This window comes from Orycteropus afer, unplaced genomic scaffold (genome assembly GCF_000298275.1).
Source record: "Orycteropus afer afer isolate SDZICR_OR568_19922 unplaced genomic scaffold, OryAfe1.0 scaffold00158, whole genome shotgun sequence".
Lineage (NCBI taxonomy): Eukaryota > Metazoa > Chordata > Mammalia > Tubulidentata > Orycteropodidae > Orycteropus > Orycteropus afer.
This window is the reverse complement of record NW_006921745.1, coordinates 6,677,429-6,701,880: the sequence shown is the minus strand read 5'-3', so window position 1 is coordinate 6,701,880 and position 24,452 is coordinate 6,677,429.

Below are 24,452 nucleotides of genomic sequence, written 5' to 3'. Positions count from 1 at the left end.
TAGGATTTTGTTGAAGATTTTTGCATCTATATTCATGAGGGATATTGGTCTGTAGTTTTCCTTTTGAGTGATGTCTTTGCCTGGTTTTGCTATCAAAGTTATGCTTGATTCATAAAATTAATTTGGAGGTATTGCATCCTTTTCTATGTTCTGGACTAGTTTGAGTAGGACTGGTGTCAGTTCTTCTCTGAATGTTTGGTAGAATTCTCTAGTGAAATCTTCTGGGCCAGGTTTTTTTGTTGTTATTATTGGTAATCTTTTTTACAGCCTGTTCAATTTCTTCTTTTGTTATGGGTCTGTTCAACTTTTCCACCTCAGTCTGTGTTGCTTTAGGTAAAAGTATGTTCTAGAAATCTGTCCATTTGTTCTATCTTTTCAAATTTGTTGGAGTATAGTTCTACATAGAATCCTGATACTATCCTTTTAATTTCTGTTGATTCTGTTGTGATGTCAGCCAATTCATTTCTTATTTGTGTTATTTGTATTCTCTCCCTCTTTTCCTTTGTTAATTTTGTTTGTCAATTTTATCAATCTTTTCTAAAAAACAACTTCTAGACTTGTTGATTTTTTCTATTGTCTTTCTATTTCCTGTTTCATTTATTTCTGCTTGAATCTTTATTATTTCTTTTCTTCTGGTGACTGTAGAAGTTTTTTGTTGCTCTTTTTCTGATTTTTGGAGATGTTGTGCTAAGGTGTTGATTTTAGTTTTTTCTTCTTTTTTGATGTGTGCATTTATTGCTATAAATTGGCCTTTGATCACTGCTTTTGCTGTGTCCCAATGATTTTGGTATGTTGTGTTTTCATTCTAGTTTGATTCAAGAAATTTTTCAATTTCATTTTTTATTTCTTCTCTTACCTAGTCTTTCTTAAGAAGAGTGTTATTCAGTTTCCATGTGTTTACTCTTTTTCCATTGATCTTCCTATTGTTGATTTCTAATTTGAGAGCATTGTGATCTGAGAATATGCTTTTCAGTATTTCAATGTTGTTAAATTTATCAAGGCTTGCTTTGTGGCCTAACATATGATCTATCCAGGAGAATGTTCCATGTGCACTGGAAAAGAATGTATATTGTGCTGTTGTTGGGTGAACATCTACGTATGTTGTTGGGTGAACATCTACAGATGTTTCAAGTCGGTGGAGTGTATCATTTAGTTCTATTGCATCTTTGTTGAGTTTCTTTCCAGTTCTATCTTTCACTGAAAGTGGTGTATTAGTCTCCTACTATGTGTTTGGAGTCATCTATTTCTTTTCAATTCTGGTAAAGTCTGATTTATGTATTTTGGGGCTCTTTCATTGTGTGCATAGATATTTATTATTGTTATATCCTCTTGTTCAATGGATCCTTTAATCAATATATAACGTATTTCCTTGTCTCTTATGGTGGTTTTTGTCTTAAAGTCAATTTTATCAGAAATTAATATCGCTACTACTGCTCTTTTATGGTTGCCGTTTGCTTGATATATCTTTTTTCAACCTTTGATTTTTAGTCTATTTTTGTCTTTGTCTCTAAGATGTGTCTCTTGTAGACAGCATATTGACAGGTTATGTTTCCTTATCCAGTTTGCTACTCTCCATCTCTTGAGTGGTACATTTAATCCATTGATATTCAGTGTAGTTATTGACAAGTATGAATTTGTTGCTGTCATTTTATTATTTGTTTTTTCATGATGTTACTGATTTCATTTTTTCCATATGATTTTCTGTGCTGAGTTCATTTTGTTTATGAACTGTATTATCATTTCCTTTGTTGCTGTTGTTTTAATATTTGCTCAATATTTGTGCTTCTTTTTTATTGTTATCATTTTTCTTAGAGGTTATCCTGTGATTTATAATTTTCTCCCCCAGTTTAGAGCAATCCGTTCTACCTTGCAATTATCTTGACCTCCTCACCATTCAGAAGCTCTGTACCTACACAGTTTTTTCCCTCTTTTTGGTTTGTAGTGCTAGTCATTTGCCAATTGATGTCTCTGATTTCCTGTTCACAATCTTGTAGGCTTATTCACTTTGGATACTTCCATACCTGGGTTGATTTCTGGGTTATGGCATCATGTGTTTCAGTGGTCAGTTGTTGTTTGCTGTTGTTTGTTCTCTGTCCAAAGCACTCCCTTTAGCATCTTTTGTAAGGTTTTTTTTTTTTTTTAACAAATTCCTTTAATTTCTGCTTATCTGCAGTGTCTTATTTTCCTCATTATATTTGAGGGACAACTTTGCTGGGTATATAATTCTAAGTTGGAAATTTTTCTCTTTCAGAGTTTTATATGTATCATCCCATTGCTTTCTTGCCTGTATGTTTTCTGCTGAGATATCAGAGTTTAGTCTTATTGGTTGCCCCTTGTAGGTAACTTTTGGTTTTTCCTATGCTGCTTTCAGGATTTCTCTTTGTCTGTGGTTTTGGTGAGTTTGATGATAATATGTCTTGGTGATTTTCTTTTGGGGGTCTATCTTGTTTGGGGTTCATTGGACTTCTTGAATGGATATATTCTTGTCTTTCATCATATCAGGGAAATTCTCTCCCAACAAATCTTTGATAATTTTCTCTGTGGTTTTATTTGTGTCTTCCTGCTCTGGAATTCTGGTCACATGTGGGTTATTCCTTTAAATGGTATCTCACATGAATCTTATGCTTTCTTTGTTTTATTTAGATCTTTTTTCTGATTGATCTCTTTCCAAATAAGTATTGAGGTATTTGTCTTCAATCTCACTAATTCTGTCTTCCATTAATTCAATTATAATCCTTTTTCTGTTCAATGTGTTATCCATTTCTGAGAATTTAGTATTAATCTTCTGGATTTCTATCAGTGGATTTTGTATCATTTCTAATTTTTCTTTTGTCATTTTGTTCTTGTATTATCTTCTAAAATTGTTCTAGGGTTTTTCTTGGTGTTTTCCTCAATTTTCTTAGTGTTTTCCTTGATCTGTTGAGAATCTGTTGAAGGTGCCTAAATATAATTTTTTGAGTTCCTTATCAGGCAATTCCAATGCTGCTTCTTCCTCAGGGATGTGTCTGGGTCTGTATCCTGCTTCCTTGTTTCTACTGCTTTTTCTTGCTTCTTTGTGTGGACTGTAATGGTCTATTGTCTCTGAGACATTGTGATGTTTTGTATTTATATTTAATTGGTGATCATATGTTAGAGTGATTTGCTCAAGATTTTCATTTTCTTTATTTCATTTGGATGTATCTGAGTAAGTAGGGTATTGTGTTCCTCTACTTGTTAATTGTCAACACTTATGCTCTCACTACTTGTTTTCTTTCCAGTTGTTAGCTTCCCATATGTCTGTCCAGTCTCTGGCAAGTGGAGCCTTTTCTTAGGTCACTGGAATCTGGACAAGAATGCTGTCACTTTAAATACCCAAAATGGCCACCGCTTGTAAACATTCAAAAGGGCTTCATTCTCCGAACAACTGAAAGTCCACAGCTCAGGTTGTCTCCTTCTTTACTGTTTCCCTTTTCTGTTGTCAGCCACCTGTTCAGTAGTCTGTGCAGTCCTTGGTGAGCAGCACCAATTTTTAGATTAATTCTCAGGTCCTAACACCACTTGGAAATATTCAGGCTGTCCATGCCATCAGGATATCTGTTTGTCTGCTGCTCTTTTTGTCTCCTTACTCACTGTTTTCACTCAGGTTCTTCTACTAGTTGGTGTTTAATCCAACTGTATCCTTCCTTTCAAAGCTCAGGGCTCCAGGATTATCTTCAGTATCTGTGTCAATTGGTTTCTCTATTCTTTGTTGAAAAGCGTCTTGTAGCTTGCCTGCCTATTCTGTCATCTTACAAGAAGTCCTATTATTGTTTGATTTTGAGAAGATTTCGGGCATATTTTTGATTAAGGTATAAGGTTTAAAGATTATCACAGCACAATAATTTCAGGAGTTCATCCAGTTTCCCTGGTCCCAGAAAATCTTGATTCTATGAGAATTTAAAATTCTGGTTGGCATTTCACCCCTTTTGGCCATGATTCCATTAGAGTATCTTTGATTAGAATATCAGTATTGGTATCCAGGCACCATTCAGTTCTCCTGGTCTCATGGCAATGGAGGCAGTTGTTAATGGAGGGAATTAGCTACACATTCTATTTTCTCTTTTTATTTCTGACTCTCCTTCTTCCTATGTTGTTCCAGGGGAATAGAGACAAATTGTTGGATTTTTGGCTGGCTGCTTGCAAGCCTTAAAGACACCAGAAATTACACAATGAATTAAGAGGTAGAATAGAAGCACTAAACATGTTATTAGGCCAATTAACTGAGTTGTCCCATGAAACCATGATCCTAAGCTTCCAAACTAAAGAATCAAATCCCATGAGGTTTTTGGTCGTATATAAGCATTCTCAGTAGCTACTTTTTTTTTTTTTTTTTTTGCCATTTTTATAAACATGTCTGCAGAAAAAGCATGGGCAGCATCTTCTGACCTTCTCCAATTTCATGAGGGTGAGGGAGAATCACCATCAGCAGCATCAGCCTGATACCAACCATCCCTCCCACATCACTCTACTTCTTTGCTGGACTTGATTTGTTGCAATGGCTACACAGACAATACTCATGATTATAGGGTTTATTAGGGAAGTAACAGGTTACAATTCAGGTTCAGGAATGCTCAGGATACAATTCTTCCATTAGGACAGCCTCTCCTCAGCTATGCCCATAGGCACACTTCTTTTTAGCCCTCTGCTTCTTGGTCTAGACTCTGCCCTCCTCAAGCAAGTGTTACAAAGCTCTTCTTTGGTGCACTCTACACCACCAGCAAGCCTCTTTCCCAAAGGTACTCATCTTTCTCTGTGTGAGCCAGCAAACTACCACTTTGTCTCATGCCAGCCTCTTGGCTCTGCTGCTCTGCTGCCATTGTCTCTGTGCTTTCTTTCTGCTGGCCTCTCAGTGCAGGGATCTCAGGTCCAAGGGCATTGCTCCACTTCCAGCTCTTCTCTGTCTTGATGGTAGTGAGAACACCCCTTTTTCCTCTGGAAGAGCTCCTTTTAAGTCTAATGGAATGACTAAACTGACCCATAACCATATTAGGGTCCTATACATCTTATGTGCATGATCTCACCCCTTATTTATATTATTAGCAAGATATCCAATCCTGTTGATGGGTCATAAGCACCTCACATTTTCAGAGTTCCACTTCTCTGGTGGGAGTCACAAAGACCATGGCTAGAAGACCCATACCAAGTAATTCAATGTACCACAATATCTTTCACATCACTTTTGCCAATTCAACTTTTTATAGGTATACAACTCATTGACAGAAATTACAATAATCAACTGTGCAATCCTATCCTTAACAATGTAATTTTTCCATCAACATAAACTGAAATGGAATATTTCATAAGCAATAACCCCCTCTTTCCCCATCCTTCCTACTCCTGGTTACCAGTGATAAGCTTTGGTCTCTAAACATTTGCCTTTTCTTGTCTTTTTATATAAATAAGATCACATAATATTCATCCCTTTGTGATTGACTTATTTCACTCAGCATAATGTCTTCAAACTGCATCCATGTTTTAACATGTACCAAGACTTTATTTCTTCTACTGGTTGAGTAGCATTCTATTGTATGTATGTACCACAGTTTGTTTATCCATTCCTCTGTTGATGGGCATTTAAGTTGTTTCTGCTTTTTGGCTATTGACAATAGTCTCATAATGAACATTGGAGTACAGATGTCCTTTTGAATTTCTGCTTTCAAGTCTTTGTGTATATTAGTAGAAGTGGAATTGATGAGTCATATGGTAGTTTTATTTTTTATTTTTTGAGTAACTACTACACTGTTTTTCACAGTGGCTATACCATTTTGCATTCCCACCAGCAATTAATAAGGGCTCTGATGGTGTAGTTCCTAAGGCATTTGACTTCTAACAAGAAGTTTGGTGGTTCAAACCCACCAGCCACTCCTCAGAAGGAAGATTAGGCGATCTACTTTTGTAGAGGTGTCCTATGAGTCAGATCTGACTCAATAGTAGTGAGTTTGCTTTCGTTTAAATATCTCCATAACCAATAACCTTATGAATAGCAGTCAAATACTGTCTGATATGTAACTGGAAAACTTTATGAATAGCCCTGAAGCATGGTCTGATACAGTGTTGGAAGATGAGTCCCTCAGGTTAGAAGGCACTCAAAATATGGCTGCGGAAAGGCTGTCTCCTCAGAGTAGAGCCGACTTTAATGATGTGGACAGACTAAAGCTTTTGGAACCTACATTTGCTGATATGGAATGACTTAAGATGAGAAGAAATAGCTGAAAACATCCATTAATAATCAGAACATGGAATGTACAAAGTATGAATCTAGGAAATTAGAAGTTGTCAAAAATGAAATGGAACGCATAAAGATTGATATCCTAGGCATTAGTGAATTGAAATGGACTGGTTTTGGACATTTTGAATCAGGCAATCATATGACCTGCTCTGCCAGGAATGACAGATTGAAGAGGAATGGTGCGACATTTATCATCAGAGTGAATGTATCAAGACCTGAAGTACAATGCTGTCAGTGATAAGATAATATCCATACATCTACAAGGAAGACAAGTTCATACTACTATTATTCAAATTTATACACCAACCACCAAAGTAAAAGATGAGAAAATTGAAAATTGTTACCAATTTCTTCAGTCTGAAATTGACTGAACATGAAATCAAGATGTGCTGATTATCACTGGTGATTGGAATGCAAAAGTTGGAAACAAAGAAGAATCACCGTATTTGGAAAATTTGGCCTTGGTGATAGAAATACCACTGGAGATCGCATGAAAGAATTTTGCAAGACCAATGACTTATTCATTGCAAATACCTCTTTCAACAACACAAACAGCAGTTATACACATGGATTTTGCCAGATGAAGCACACAGGAATCAGAATGACTACATCTGTGGCAAGGGGTGATGGAGAAACTCAGTATCTTCAGCAAAAACAAGGCCAGGATCTGACTATGGAACAGACCATCAACTGCTCATATGCAAGTCCAAGTTGAAGCTGAAGACAATAAAAACAAGTCCACAAGAGCCAAAATATGACCTTGAGTATATCCCTCCTGAATTAAGATATCATCTAAAGAATAGATTTGATGCATTGAACACCAATGACTGAAAGCCAGAGGAATTGTGGAATGACATCAAGAACATCATCTATGAAGAAAGCAAAAGATCATTAAAAAGACAGGAAAGGAAGAAAATACCAAAATGAATATCAGAAGAGACTCTGAAACTTGCCTTTGAATAGAGAGTAGCTAAAGCAAATGGAAGAAATGACAAGATAAAAGAGCTGAACTTAAGATTTCAAAGAACATCCAGAGAAGACAAATTCAATTATAATGAAAGGTGCAAAGATCTGGAGTTAGAAAACCAAAAAGGAAGAACACACTTGTCATTTCCCAAGCTGAAAGAATTGAAGAAAAAATTTAAGCATCAAATTGCAATATTGAAAGATTCTATGAGCAATATGTTGAATGATGTAGGAAACACCAAATGAAGATGGAAGAAATACAGTCACTGTACCAAAAAGAATTGGTTGGTGTTCATCCATTTCAGAAGGTGGCATATGATCAAGAACCAATGGTGTTGAGGGAGGAAATCGAAGCTGCACTGAGTGAATTTGTGAAAAACAAGCCTCTAGGAATTGTTGGAATACCCATTGAGATGTTTCAACAAACAGATGCTGTACTGGAGGCATTCACTATGTCAAAAGATTTGGAAGATAGCTACCTGGCCAACTGATTGGAAGAGAACCATATTTATATATACCCATTCCAAAAAAAGGTGATCCCACAGAATGTGGAAATTATCTAACAATATCATGAATATCACATACAAGTAAAATCTTACTGAAGATAATTCAAAAAAGGTTGTAGCACTGTATTGACAGAGAACTTCCAGAAATACAAGATGGATTCAGAAGAGCACATGGAATGAGGGATATCATTACTGATGTCAGATAGGTCTTGGCTCAAAGCAAAGAATACCATAAAGATGTTTACTTGTGTTTTATTGACTATGTAAAAGCATTTGATTGTGTGGGTCATAACAAATTATGGATAATATTGAGAATAATGGGAATTCCAGAACACTTAATTGTACTCATGAGGAACCTGTACATAGACCAGGAAGCTGTCTTTTGAACAGAACAAGAGGATACAGTATTGTTTAAAATCAGGAAGGGACTGCATCAGGGTTGTATTCTTTCACCATTCTTATTCAATATGTGTGGTGAAAAAAAAATCTGAGAAGCTGGACTGTATGAAGAAAAGTGTGGCATCAGGATTGGAGGAAGACTCATAGCTAGAGATAAGCAGGTAACACAGCTTTGCTTGCTGAAAGTGAGGACAACTTGAAGCACTTACTGATGAAGACTGAAGACTGCAGTCTGCAATACGGATTACACCTCAGTATAAGAAAAAAAAAAATCCTCACAACTCTATCAATAAGCAGCATCATGACATATGGAGAAATGATTGAAGTTGTCAAAGACTTCATATTACTTAGTTCTACAATCAACACCAATTGAAGCAGTCAAGACATCAGGTAATGTATTGAACTGGGCAAATCTGCTTCAAAAGATCTCTTTCAAGTGCTGAAGAGCAAAGATATATCCTTGAAGATTAAGATGTGCCTAAATCAAGCCATAGTATTCTCAATTGCCTCATATTCATGTCAGAGTTGGACAATGGATAAGGAAGACTGAAGAAGAGTTGATGCTTTTGAATTGTGGTGTTGGTGAAGAATGCTGAAGGTACCATGAAATGCTAAAAGAACTAACAAAGCTGTCCTGGAGGAAATGCAGCTGGAATGTTCCTTGGAAGCAAGAATAGCCAGACTTCGTCTCACATACTTTGGTCTTGTTGTTAGAAGGGATTATTCTCTGGAGAAGGATATCATGCTTGATAAAGTGGAGCATCAAAAAGAAAGAGGAAACCAAGGAGATGGATTGACAGTGGCTGCAATGATGGGCTCAGGTATAGCAGGGATCGTGGGGCTGGCAGAGGACCTGGCAGTGTTTTGTTCTATTGTGCATAGGGTCACTGTGCATTGGAGATGATTTGATGACACCTAACAATGACAACAATAACCCCATAATCTTAGAGCAATAGTTTTAGGGGTTCATCCACCCTCCATGGCTCCAGAAAATTTTAAGTCCATGAGATGTGGAAATACTGCTCTGCATTTTCCCCCCTTTGATCAGGAATCTTCTATGGAATCTTTGATTAAAATGTTCAGTAATGGTAGCTGGGTACTGCCCATTTTTGGTCTCATGACAAAAGAAACAGTATGGAGACAGTTAGGCACACATTCCATAACCTCCTCCTATCCTGACTTTCCTTCTTCCTCTGTCTCCAGGTGAATAAGACCAATTTTGTGCCTTGGGTGGCCACTTTCAAGCTTTTAAGATTCCGTGTAATACACAATGAACTAGGAAGTAGAAAAGAAGCACTAAATACATTATTAGGCCAGTTAACTGAAATATTCCATGAAGCCATGACCCTCAACCTCCAAACCAAGGAAGCAAATCCCATGAGATATTTGGTTGTACAGGAGCAGCCTCAGCAGCCACATGTTGTTGTTTTTTTTTTTGTCATTGTAACTATGTTTATTGCACAACTTTTGCCAATTCAACTTTTTATAGGTATACAACTTATTGATAGCAATTATAATAATTGGCTGTGTTAATTTGTTAATTTGTTAATCAATTTGATTTTCCCATCACCTTTACCTTTCTTATCTTCTCCCTCCCACTCCTGGTAACCACTAATACACTTTTGTCTTTATACATTTGCCTTTTCTTGTTTTTCTATATAATTAGATTATACAATATTTGTCCTTTTGTGATTGGCTTATTTCATAAGCCAATATCTTCCAGCATAATGTCTTCCAGCTCCATACATACTGTAGTATGTATCAAGATGTCATTTCTCCTACTGGCTGAGTAGTATTCCATTGTGTGTATGTGCCACACTGTATTTATACATTTATCTATGAGCATTTGGGTTGTTTCCATCTTTTTTTTTTTTTTTCCAGCTTTGAAGAAAGGTCTATTTATTTATTTATTTTTAAAATTTATTTATTTATTTTGCAGTGTTATTTTATTTTTGCCGTGTTTCCTCCTCTCCCCTCCCACCCCTGGTAACCAAGAAACTTTCCTTTCATGTATAAACCTTTCCTTGACTTTTTACAATAATGAACTAATACAATATTTGTCTTTCCATGATTGACTTATGGAAGTCAGCATAATGTCCTCCAAGTTCACTCATGTTATGTGGTGTTTTGTAGATTCTACTTTATGTTTCCACCTTTTGACTGTTATGAGTATTGCTACAATGAACACTGATGTATAAGTGTTAGTCTGTAAGCTCTGCTGAAACATTTTCAGCATCATACCAACATAAAAGCCTCTGATAACAGATGGGTGGTGGCTGCACATGAGTTGTATTGGCTAGGAATCGAACTCAAGTCTTCTGCATACACAGAGAGATTTCTGTTCCAGTATGAACCACCACCTGTTCCCCTACTCAGTCTAAATACCAAACATCAAAATAAATTCAAGGTTCTTTTTAGAAACTGATTTAATAATAGTATCACAAAAAAGAAAGAAAATGTAAATATTTGGACAATCTCTCTGTTTCTAGACATTAACTATTTTGAAGTTCAAATGCTGTAAATTTTAAGATCTTAAAAATCAGACATACTCATCTTACCTGAATTAGGTTTTCTTTTTACTTTCTTAGTTACAAATGAAAAGTCAGCTCCGATACTACAAGAGCTAGAGGCTGGTTAAGGCCTCTTCTACAACATCCTTAAATTTCTGTTCAAGACAGTGAATATCTACAGCCCAAGGGGGTTGCTTGGGTCATCCAAGATGCCCAGATGACACTCTCTCTCTAAACCAGTATGGCTCATGTGTTCTTGGGTGGTGAAACAGAGGGTTTATCTACATCACACAGCTATGCCTTGAAGGGGGATCATGCTCTGCTTCCAAGGCAGAAACAATGCTACACAATCATCAGACACATATCACTGGCCTGCCCATCATATGGCTAATCTACATTTTCTAGGAGTGAGAATGGGGCCAGGTGACTTGATTGTGGCTGATGTGATACGGGCTGAGGTGATATGAAACCTTTCCATGCTTGGCTCATGACAATCTCCATTCTCTCTTCTTTTTTCATGGTAACCTTAGAAGTCATATGCCAAAGGTAAGGGCACTGCAAGATGTAATATAAGGACCCCTATGTCATTGCCTGTAGGAAATCTGCCCAATTTGCAAAAAGTTATGATGCGAGGAAAAGGTCAAACTCATTGTAATCCTTGTTTTGTTTTAAGCAGAATAAATAGATCCTTTTTCTTTCTCTCTCATTCATTTTCTCTTTCTTTCTGGCATAAGTAGATAATAGCATAATTCCGAACCAAAGTGACTTCTTACAATAATTTTTCAAATAGTATTTGCTCTTCCATTGTTCTGATACTTGTTTACTGGGCCAGGGTGTTTGCTTTCTCATCTATATTTCCCCCCCCCCCAAAGAATGGAAAAAAAGAAACAAAAACCATAAAAACAAAAACAAATTAATTTCCTGCCCAGTCTCATAAAAGGGAATTTGCCAAGTGTTTCCCAGGACAAAGTATTGAACAAAATTCCTTCATTTATTCAACAAATATTTAATAAGCACCTATTATATGCCAAGTACTGCTCTGGTGCTTGGCATAGTTCAGTGAACAAAACATAAAAATCTCCAACCTTGTGGAGCCTACCTTCAAGCAGGAGGAGGTTTTTGACAATTTTTTTGTAACTATAATGAACAATTGAATTATTTAGTATCTTAGAAAGTGACAAGTGTCATGAAAAAAAAAAATGTCTGTGAGGCGGACCAGAGCTGTGGTTGTTTGCACCATTTAAGAGGATGCTTATAGTAAGTCTTGCTGAGGAAGCTTTGAGGAATAGAGAAGGCTGTAGGAGATGAGTTTATAGTATTAATGGTAGTAGAGAGATGTGACATAGGACATTCAGTGCATTTTCATCTTTAAGAGAATTGGAAAGCCATTCAGTAGCAAGAACTATAAACTTAAACCTGCTTAAAAAGGAAATCTATATAATCATATAAAAGGCCAGGAATAAGACTGTCAAACTCTCCAGACTTATATGCTTCCTGTGACTTGTGATTTTCTCTCTCCTGGTATATGCTTATCAAGTCCTAGAGAAGACACTGATTGGCTCTGTTTGGATCACATGACCTCTCTACACCAACTGATGACACGAAGATGCAGTAGGATGATTAGCCAATCTGGCTCCTCTATCTGTCTCCTCTGGCTAGAGAATAGTGTTCAACTTGACAAAACACATGCAAGGAGTTTTCTATTACACTGAAGGGCTTCATCAGGAATGGATGCTTGGCAGACAAAAACAATGAATATTGATACAAAAGTGACAAAACTCAGCACAAAGGGAGATATTTGATTGCATGTTGTTGTTGTTGTTAGGTGCCATTGAGTCGTTTCTGACTCATAGCGACCCCATGCACAGCAGAAGGAAACACTGCCTGATCCCCCACCAGCTCCATGATCTTTGCTATACTTGAGCCCATTGTCACAGCCACCATGTCAATCCATCTCGTGGAAGGACTTCCCCTCCTTTGTCGACCTTCCACCTTACCAAGCGTGAGATCCTTCTCCAGGGAATGGTCCCCTCTGACAATATGACCAAAGTAGGTGAGACGAAGTCTGGCCATCCTTGCTTCCAAGGAGCATCACAGCTGCACTTCCTCCAGGACAGATCTGTTAGCTCTTTTTGCAGTCCATGGTATCTTCAGCATTCTTCGCCAGCACCACAACTCAAAAGCATCAACTCTTCTTCAGTCTTCCTTATTCATTGTTTTGGCTCTGTTTGGATTACATGATTTGATTGCATAGAAACAGAAAAAGAAGTCTGTGTATCAGAAAATGTCACAAACAAAATTATAGGGCAAAACACAAATATAAAATTATACACATGAAATATGAAAAAAAGATAATTCATACAATATATAAAGAATTCATAAATACAATAAAAATAAAAATACCAATTGATAAATGTCAAACGAATTTTAAACAGATAATTCGTAATCAGAAAATACAAAGAACTGACAAAAATCTGTCCATGCTCATTATAAGTGAAGACATGCTAGTTAAAATAATAATGAACCATTTCTCACTCTGGTATTATTTAAAAAGTATTTATAGGGCTTTCGGCATCAATAAGAGCTCTACAAAATGGAAATTCTTATTTTATAATTGCTAGTGGTACAGCTTTGCAAAGTAATTTGGTGATACACATGTTCAAGATGTTTAACCCCAGCAATCCTCTTCCAGAAATATACCCTGATGTAGATAAAAATTTGTGACCAAAAATGTTCATTGTGGTTTCATTTAAAATAGGAAAAAAAACTATAAGTAACCTGAGCCCTGTAGAGTAGGAAAGTAGTGATATGAATTAGAGCCATATTATGGAATAGTATTTTTAAATATTAAGAAAACTTTCAATTGAGAAAAAACAAACAAACTAACTAAACTCACTGCCATGGGGTCGAATCCAACTCATAGTGACTCCTCCTTGCGTTTCCAATGCAATAATACTATGGAAGTAGATTGCCCAGTCTATCTTCTGAGGAGTGGCTGGTGGGTTTGAACTACCAGACTTCTGGTTAGCAGTCAAATGCTTTAGGCACTATGCCACCAGAGTTTTTATGATAGATTCTACCAACTAAAAACATGTACAGAAATGATACACAGTATGATTCGTTTAAAATAACATGAAAAAAATAAATCAAGAATATTACTTGTAATTATTCCTAAGTGTTTAGCAATTTGTCCATAAATATCTTGGGAGAGAGTGTTGAGTTAGCCAGGGAGAATTTTGTTATCTTTCTAATTTTGTGTTGTTACATTTGGGTATTCTGCTTCATGTTTTATTAGACTTTGGTAATTTTTATTTCAAAAACTTCAATTTTTAGTGAAAGCAAACATGGGTATAGGGACGGATAGATAGGTGAACAAGCTAGACAATTAGGTATGTCTAAATGGAGAGTGTATCCAAGATCATATATAGGGTTGGCAGACAATGGGCCTATAAGTTCATGTGAATGATCAGAATTCCCAGGTGTATAGTAGAGCTGACAAGGGGCAAGGTTACGGTCATTACTTGGTCACAGCCAGCTACCCAGAGGGACCGAGTAGTTGATCCTGCAGGCTTGGGACCATAGTCGCAGGGGACATCAAGCTCAATTGGCATAACATACTATACAAAACATTGTTCCACCTACTACTTTGGCGAGTAGCGACTGGGACCTTAAAAGCTAGGAAGCTGCCATCTAGATGCAACAACAGGTCTCTCCTCGTCAAGAAGAAAGAAGAAAACCAAAATTAATGGAAACAATCAGTCCTAGCGACTGGTACACCATCCGATCTGCAACCTATACAACTAGGAGACCAGAAGAACTAGATGGTGCCCAGCTACTACTGCCATCCACTTGGAAGGGATGTAGGAGATCCTGCATAAAGAGGGAGAACAATGTGGTACAAAACTCAAAATCATTTGGAGGCAAAAAAAAAAAAAAGGTGGGGACCAGTTTTGCTGGTCCAATAGAGCCTGGTGTAACCACGGAGACTGTGGCCCCTAGCTGCCCTTCAGGTCTGGAATTGAAACCACAACTGTGGTTTCCAGCTAAACAAAGTACAGGCATGTGAGTTAAACATTTACCTCAAGTAGACACACGCCCTGGAGAGAACAATCATGGGAGAAGGAAGGGCTGCTTATGCACAGGGAGATAACTCAGGGTGCAGAAGAGTATGAAGGGATGGACACTGGGAGGAGGTAACTATGGGGAGGAAGTGGGAGGGGAGCTGCTGCATTGTAAATTTTGGTCAATGACATGAGACAAAGTATATGTGAACTGCTGTATGAAAAGTGAATTTACTCTGTAAATCTTCACCCAAATCCTAATAAAAGAAAGAAAAAAAACTTCAATTTTTTTGACTTGTTATTGGTTATATGTTTATCCATGATATTTTATTGTACTTAACATTTTTATATCTGTTTTTTTTTTTATTTTTAAATTTATTCATGATAGTTGCTGAAGGTTTGTCTATTTTAGTGTATTTTTTTTTTCAAGGAATCAACAAACTTAACATTTTATGACTTTTTAAATTTTTTTCATTTCATTAAAAATATTTTAGTCTTCAATCTCTCTGGATCTTTTTTCATTTTGTGAAATCATAATATGAATGCTTTAGTTTTTTTCCTCTCTTTTATTTTAAATGATTAGAGGATTTATTTGTTTATTATTAGTTTTATTTCATAGTGATTAGAAAAAAGATGTTTTCTTACTTCATGAAGTGTGTGTGTGTGTGTGTGTGTGTATTTATTTATTTATTAAATGTAGCTATCATTTTTCAAAATCAGTGATCTAACAATTCCCAAATAGATTTATGCAACAATACTCACCTTTGCTGATGTGTCAATTCTCAGGTCTTTTGATTTAATGAGTTTTATTTTCAGATTTACTGAATCAAAAGTTCTCAACATTTCTCAATAACCTTTTCAGAGTTGCTGCCTTGACACTTTAAAATTTAGAGACTTAAAACTTTTCAAATTGAAATAAAATTAAAAATGGAGAAGGCAGTGCATTTGGAATGTTCACACATCACTTAGTTATTTAAGAAAAGGTATAAATATTTGTAAACAATGTTCAACCCAGAGGCAAAAATATCACAGTACCTTTGATTTAGACTATATTCAAGAAATGTGTGGTAAGGAATGCCTTTGCAGAGAAGAATTAGAAAAGAAAACATCTAAATATCCAATCTTAAAGGATTTAGTTTGAAAATAGAATGGCTTACCTAATGTGATTCAACTCCCTGATGACCAAACATTATCCAGGCATTCTAGCAGGTGTTGAGACAAGCCAACCAAAACTCACTGTCATCAAGTAGATTCTGACTCGTAGTGACCCTACAGGACTGCGTAGAGCTGCCACATTGGATTTCCAAGACTGTACATCTTTATGGAAGCAGATGGCCACATCTTTCTCCTGTGGAGTGACTGGTGAGTTCAAACCATCAGCCTTTCAACTAGCAGCCAAGTATTTTAACTGCTTTGACACAAAGGCTCCCTGGTGTTGAGATAACCCACTGCGTTGAGTCAGATCTGACTCATAGCCACCCCTCCTTGGGTTTCCGAAGCAGTATCTCTATGGAAGCAGTGCCTATCCTTCCTCCAAGCAGTGGCTGGTGGGTTTGAACTACTAGCCTTCTGGTTAGCAATTAAATGCCTTAGGCACTACACAGTCAAAAGTTTTGTCCTAGAAGAGCTTTCAGTCTAATTGGTGAAACTGATATAGGGAAATAATGATATGCATGCAATGACAAATGCATGCAAAGGAAATTACATAATACAAGAAGCCAGAGGTAAAGGACTAGAGAGGGGTCAGTCAAGCAACAAACACCTGACAGGACTGTTTGTGTAGAATTTTTAAAAGGATAAATCTTAATAATGAGGCAGAAAAATTAATAGGATTATGCATGGATTTTGGCAGAGAAGGAAGGGAGCTGGCTTGAATTTAGATTGCATCAGGGTCTGTATCCTTTCACCACACTTATTCAATATGTATACTGAGCAAATAATCTGAGAAACTGGACAATAAGAAGAATGCAGCATCAGGATTGGAGGAAGACTCATTGATAACCTGAAATATATAGATGACACAACCTTGCTTATGGAAAGTGAAGAGGACTTGAAGCACTTACTGATGAAGATCAAAGACTACAGCCTTCAGTATAGATTATACCTCAACATAAAGAAAACAAAACCCATCACAATTGGACCAGTAAACAGCACCATGCAAATGGAGAAAATACTGAAATTGTCAAGGCTTTCATTTTATTTAGATCCAAAATCAACAATCATTGAAGCAACAATCAAGAAATCAAATAATGTATTGCATTGGGCAAATATGTTGCCAAAGACTTCTTTAAACTGTTAAAAAAATAAATAATTATCACTTTGTGGACAAAGGTACACTCAACCTAAACCATCATATTTTTCAATTGTATCATATGCGTATGAAAGCTGGAGGGTGAATAAGGAGGATCAAAGTATAATTGATACATTTGAATTATGGTGTTGATAAAAAATATTGAACAGATCATGAAATGCTAGAGCAAAGAACAAATCTGTCTTGGAAGAAGTACAGACAGAATGCTCCCCAGAAGAGAGGATGGCAAGACTTCATTTCATGTACTTTGGACATTCTATTAGGAGGGACTAGTCACTGAAAAAGGACAACGTGCTTCATAAAATAGAGGATCAGCAAAAAAAGGGGAAGACTCGCAACAAGATGGATTGACACAGTGGCTGCAAAAATAGGTTTAAATCTAGCACAGTTGTGAGGATGGTGCAAGACCAGGCAGACAGAGTTTCATTCTCTTGCACATGGAACCATTGTAAGTCAGAACCAACTGGATAGCACATAAACAATAACAACAACATGATGATTCTGCATTGTATACCGTACTAGAGAGCTGAGTCCTTATCCTGAAGGTCATGGAGTATCAGTGGCTGTTCTTATATAAGAGATGTAGATGCTGTGGGTTTTATATCGATCGTGACATATAGATAAATGTGTGGAGTGATATTACAGAAATTGGAAGATCTGACATTCAAATTGTGGAATCTGGGTGGTACTTCATCTATCTTCTGTCTCTTTCAACCCTTCTAGCACAGTAGACAGTACAATGGCTATTGAATAAAAGAATGCCAAGTGCTGGGTGTTGCTCTCAGAGTCATTCTCCACATTTCTGCACACTAGACTTTGTAGATTCCACTCAACATCTGGCTTCCCAGAAGGATCAGGTGGGAGACAAGAGGGAGGAAGCCATATTATCATTTTTCCTTCTTTCTACTTCAAGAACATACCTGGCATTGGCCACTTTCTATCATTGTTCCAATTCCCTCCTTCCATTGTCTCAATGCCTGCCCTCTGCCCCATACTGTCTCAACTTCTGATAACAATTTTCCTCCCTGTCTGACCTGAATGAGGGACAGCAGCTTCCTGTTTTGCTTATCTCTGGGCTGCTTTGCAATCCCCTAATAAAAAATATATTTTTGTTGACCAAAAAAATATTGGTCAACATTCAACCATTTGAGGAGGAGCATATGGTCAAGAACTGATGATGTTGAAGGAAGGAACTGAAGGGAAGCTTTGAACTGAGAAATTGGCAAAAAAACAAAGCTCCAGGAATTGATTCACAGTCTCTTGAGATGTTTCAACAAATGAATGCCACACTGGAGGCACTTACTCATTTATGCCTAGAAATTTGGAAGAGAGCTACCTGGCCAGCCAACTGGAAGAGGATCATATTTGTGCCATTCCAAAGATAGGTGCTCCAACAGAATGTGGAAATTACCAAACAATATCATTAATATTACATACAAACAAAATTTTGCTCAAGATAATTAAAAAATGGTTGCAGCAGTATATCAATGGGGAGCTGCCAGAAATTCAAGCCAGATTCAGAACAGAGCATAGAAAGACAGATATCACTGCTGATGTCAGATGGATCTTGGCTGAAAGCAAAGAATACCTGAAAGATATTTATCTGTGTTTTAATGACTACACAAAGGCATTTGACTGTGTGGATCATGACAAATTATTGATACATTGTAAAGAATGGGAATTCCAGAACACTTGTGTTCATGAGGAACAGATACATAGATCACAAGGCAGTTGTTCAAACAGAACAAAGGGATACTACATGGATTAAAAGCAGGAAACATTTGTATCAGTGTTTTTTCCTTTCACCATACTTATTCAACATGTATGCTGAACAAATATTCTAAGAAATTGGACAATATGAAGCAGAACACAGCATTAGGATTGGAGGAAGACTCTTTAACAACCTGTGATACACAGATGACATGACCTTGTTTGCTGAAAGTGAAGAAGACAAGAAGCATTTGCTGATAAAGATCAAAGACTACAGCCATCCATATGGATTACACCTCAATATAAAGAAAATAAAAATCCTCACAACTGGACCAATAAGCAACATCATAATAAATGGAGAAAAGATTGAAGTTGTCAGGGATTTCGTTTTACTTGGATCCTTAATCAGCATTCATGGAAGCAGCAGTTAAAAAATCATACAATGTATTGCACTGCGCAAATCTGCTGCAAAAGACCTCTTGAAAGTGTTAAAGAGAAAAGACGTCAGTTTGAAGACTAAGCTGACCCTGACTCAAGCCATGGTATTTTCAATCACCTCATATACATGTGAAAACTGGACAATGAATAAAGAAGCCCACAGGATAATTGATGCATTTGAATTATGGTGTTGGTGGAGAAAACCAAAATACCATGGAGTGCCATAAGAAAGAACAAATATGTCTTGGAAGTAGTATAGCTGGATGCTCCTTAGATGTAAGAATGTTCAGACTCTGTCTCATATACTTTGGTCATAATTTCAGAAGGAACCAGTCCTCAGAGATGATATCATGCTTGGTAAAGTAGGGGGTCAGCAAAAAAGGGGAAGATCTTCAATGAGACGGATTGAAATAATGGTTGTGATGATGGGCTCAAGCATAGCAAATATTGTGAGGATGACACAGAACCCAGCCTTGTTCTGTTCTGTTGAGCATAGGGTCACTTTAACTCAGAGTTGACTTGCTGCGACCTAACAACAACATCTTTGCAGCTCCTCCATCACTGTGTAACAAGTCTCCTCTACTAATTGTCCTAGCATTATTTCTGTGTTCCTGAGCAGACCCTGACTATTACCATGCATTTTTAAAATTATGGCAAACTATTCTCATTGTATTCAAAAGTTACCTTATGATCTTTCTCATCTTTATCTTCCAGTCTGAAATACTCTTTTTCTCTTATCAAATTTCCATCTTTTCAAAGGCATGAATCCTGACATTCTTATAAAGCCTTCCTTTATCATTCAAGCTCAAAATAATATTATTTCTTGAGCTCTTCTAAAATTTATTGGTCACTTTTGCTGATTTATCAAGTAGCGCTCAAAAAATGTATGTATTTATATATATATAGCTACATAGATAGAGATACATCGTTGTTGCTGCTGTTACATCAATTCTCACTCATAGCAACCCCATATGTGCAGAATAGAACTGGTCCACAGGGTTTTTAAGGCTGTGAACTTTTGGAAGCTGATCACCAGGCTTATTTTCCAAAGCACCTCTGGGTGTATTCAAACCACCAACTTTTCAGCTAATAGTCTAGTGCTTAACCATTTGCACTACCAAGGAACGTGAACTAAAGATATATAGATTATAGATGTATTAGTTTGTAGATATATCATGTTTTTCCCATAGAATACAAACTTTTTGGAAAATAAGGCCTATATTTTATTCTTTGTCATCCAAAGAGTGTCTAGCATTTTGTTAATGCTCTTTTATGAACCAGCAAATTATGGCCTGTGAGCTAAATCTGGTACACCACCTGATTCTGTAAATAAAGTTTTATTGAAACACAACCATACTCATCCATTTACATATCTTTGGCTGTTTTCATCCTACAACAATAGTGTTGAGACAGAAACTGTGTGGCCCACAAAGCCTAAATTATTTACTCTCTGTGAAGACAGAAATATTTTTGCAAACTTCTGCTCTATAAATAACTTCTGATAAATAACAGCAAATAGTATTTATTAAGGGTTTACTACGTGCTAGTTTCCAATGGTGAAGAGGAACAAGTTGGTTCCAGAAGAAGAGACAGAAGAAAAAACAGAAAGAAAAAAAAAAAATCATATGCAACCGTGATAATACTTCTGAAGGTATTAGTTCGGTGATATTGCTGTATTTTGCCTTACATCATATGTTCTGTTTCTGTCCCAATCTTTCCACTATTAGGACTAAACCCAGATATTCCCTTTCCAGGAAGTGGGAGGAGCTAAACACACAACTAAAAGTGAATATTTCTTTTGAATCTCAAAACTAACTTTTTGAATCCTTTATGCAGAGAGAAAAGGTTCTGTTTTTTGTTTATCTTTTATTAATTCCAGATGGCCTACTTTTATAATGGAAGGCAAATCTGCACTATCATAGAACTTTATTATAAGCCATAGGTAGAAAGAACCCAGGGTTCATCATATGAAGGTTTTCACTCATCTAGACATGGAGTCAGGAGAGTGATTAGTTAGAGAGAGGTAGAAGAGAAAGTGGAAGAAATATCCTAGATTATCTCTGTAGGTGAAACCCTGAACATAGGGAAGATCCAGGGAGTATTAGGAAATTTACAGAATATAAGATAGCATTTATTCCATACTTTTCAGGACAATACTCAGAAAAATTGCAAAATAGGCCCTCATTTTCAACACAGCATATATGCAACATGATTTACTAGGAGATGAATAAGAAATATCTGAAGGAAATATTTAGAATGTACTTGAATTCAGACCTGGATTCCCTTTGTCAATGAGGATGGTATGCATGGGGAGAAGTTCTTGGATGCTTCCATGGGTTAAAATGTGGAAGAGAGTTTGGCATTGAAAACTAGTAAGCATGTGAGGGTGGGAGGTGTTTCTGCAGCTTGTAGAGGGAGCAGTTCTATAGAAGATGATGTAGCTTGGATAGTCTAGACCAAGGGCAAGTTGGTGAGTTTGCCTAAGACGAGAGGATGAAGTATCTGTGAGACCTAAAGTCGGGCCAGGTCAGAGAGGTGGTGGCACACTGAGTAGAGACAATAGTCTATGAATTTCACCAACTTCACCTTCAAGAAGCACAAAAAGAGAGATCTATCTGAGGGTGGCACAAGCCTTGAAGTGTAAATCAGTTACTGCCCTCTTTTCTAGAAAGTCATGTGAGTTTATTTCTATACAGAGTAGGTGGGAAATTAGCACAAAAATTTAAGTGGCAAGAAATTGCATTAAGGGAAGCTGAAAAGTTGAATCTGATCAAATCTTTATTGCAAAATGAATAGTTTTAGAGGAAAAATGGCATCTTTCCTGTAGAGCACATGCTAGTCCCTTCTAGCATGTTAGTGCCTGAAAAACTAGGTGCAGCAGTTTGGAATGGGAATTCTGGTGCCCTGAACAGCTCATTAAGTTAGAGTACACCCAACTCAGGGGAGTAAGATTAGAAAGGAGAAAAGGGGAGTGCAATTACCCAGAGCGGGGGAAAAAAACAAAAAACAGGTGAAAGTGACCTGTGGAGCACACACTGGCAGGTGAGAAAAGACATCAGAGGCCTCCCTAGGGCAGTGGAGAGAACACACTGCACCAGAGAACCTGCGGTCACTCCATGGACCTACCTTCAGCACTTGCTTTTATGAGTAAACTTGGGACCACTGGGAGGGAGCAGAGAACCCTTTGGCTCCGGGTACTGCTGAAGCAGGAGCAGATAGGACAATAACACTGCAAGTGGGAGGGCCTGGGATGAACTGTTGACTTGGATTGGGGCAGTTATCCTAGGTCAGTTTTTGGCATGGAGGGGACTGGAGAGCGGGGTTTTTGTGGCTGTCTGAACCTGGTGGAAAATGGCGGCACCCTAACAATTGTAGTCTTTGCAGAACTTGAGCTGCGAGCCTGTGAGTAACAGTACAACATCATCATTAGCAGTCCACTAAAAGCCCTAGAAACCACTCTTGGCACCTTGGAGCTTTTACTTATTTATTTTTTCCCTTCCCTCTTTTCTTCTTCCTTTCTCTGCTACTCCCCTGCTTCCTCCAATAGGAAAACCGCACTAAGCCACCATAACACCTGCCAACTGGAATCCTAAACTCCCTTTACGAGAAACAGAGACCTGCATCCACATTCCACACAGTGGTTCCATCATCACAAAGAAAACTTCAGAACAACCCAGCACACCTAAACTAATAGCCAAAAAACTAAAAATGCACCAGCTCCACCTTTCCAAAATATCAAATCATAAAACCAAGACAAAACAAACCAATGCATAACTAATAGTCAAAAAAAAAAAAAAATGTCTAGGAAACAACAGGTATCCTCAAATCAAACAAACAAACAAACAACAACAACAACAACAAAAAAAAAACACAATAAGACAATAGAAGTAAAATCCAAAACAAAAGTCTTATAAAACACGGAGGAGGAGAAGGCAATAAAATTATCTGAGAAGGAATTTAGAAGGTATGTTTATAGAGCTCTACAAGATCTTAAGGAAACGACAAACAGAGGCAAGGAGAACAGAGACAATACCCTGGAAGAACTCAGGAAAACCATTCGAGAACAAAATATCAAAATTAATACACAATCAGAAATCATACAAAAGCAGCAGTTAGAAATCCAGGAGATGAATACCAAAACCACAGAATTGCACAATACAGTGGAAGCACAAAAGAATAGGCCAAAACTGACTGAAGAATGCATTTCCAACTAGAAGACAAATCCCTGGACACCAGCCTATATGAAGACAAATCAGAATAAAGATTTAACAGAAATGAAAAGAACTTAAGAGTTGTATGTGACAACATGAAAAGAAGCAACATAGGCCTCATTTGAATTCCAGAACAAGAAGAGGTGAAAAAAACCACTGAGAAAATTGTGGAAGGCCTACCAGCAGAAAACTTCCCCCACATCATGAAGAAAAAAAAGATATTTGTCCAAGAAGCTCATAGAACCCTATACAAGGTAGATCTCAAGAGAAAAACACTAAGGAATATCATAATCAAACTCTCCAAAACCAAAGACAAAGAAAGAATTTTGTGAGTTCCTTGGGACAAAAGAAATATTACTTATAATAATCAAACAGTTAGGCTGAGCTCTGATTACTTATCAGAAACCATGCAGGCAAGAAGGCAAGGGGACAGCATATAGAAAACACTGAAGGAAAAGAACTTCCAACCAAGAATCCTAAATCCACCCAAACTGTTCATTGAATATGAGGGCAAAATGAAGGCATTCTCAGACAAACAGAAATTAAGGGATTTTGTGAAAATCAGACCAACTCTAGAAGAAATACTTAAGGAAGTCCTTCCAATAGAGAACCTATAACAGATACAACAAAATCAGGACACATGACATCAACACTAAAACCAAATCAGAAATACACACTCAAAATAAGACCATAAAACATGGTATACTAAAAGTCAAGGAAGCCAGTCTTCATATGACAACAGCAACTAACTAAGTAGTGGGAATAATAGTTCTGGGCATAAACTTCCAAATGGAGAGGAAAACAAGACAAAGTCCTCATAGAACAGACTGTTCTAAAAATGTAGAGACAAGAATTCACTCCAAGGTAACCACAGAGAAAATCCCCATAAGCAAATCCAGAAGGAAGGAAAACATATGGGTTTTGTAAGCACAAAACCAACAATAAAGAAGAAAAGAAAGGAAACACTTGACAACAAAATGAACTCAGCACAGAAAAGGATATGGACCAAGGAAACTCCAACAACACAACAACAACAACAAAAAAAAAAAACAATAAAATGACAGCAATCAATTCATATCTATCACCAATTACA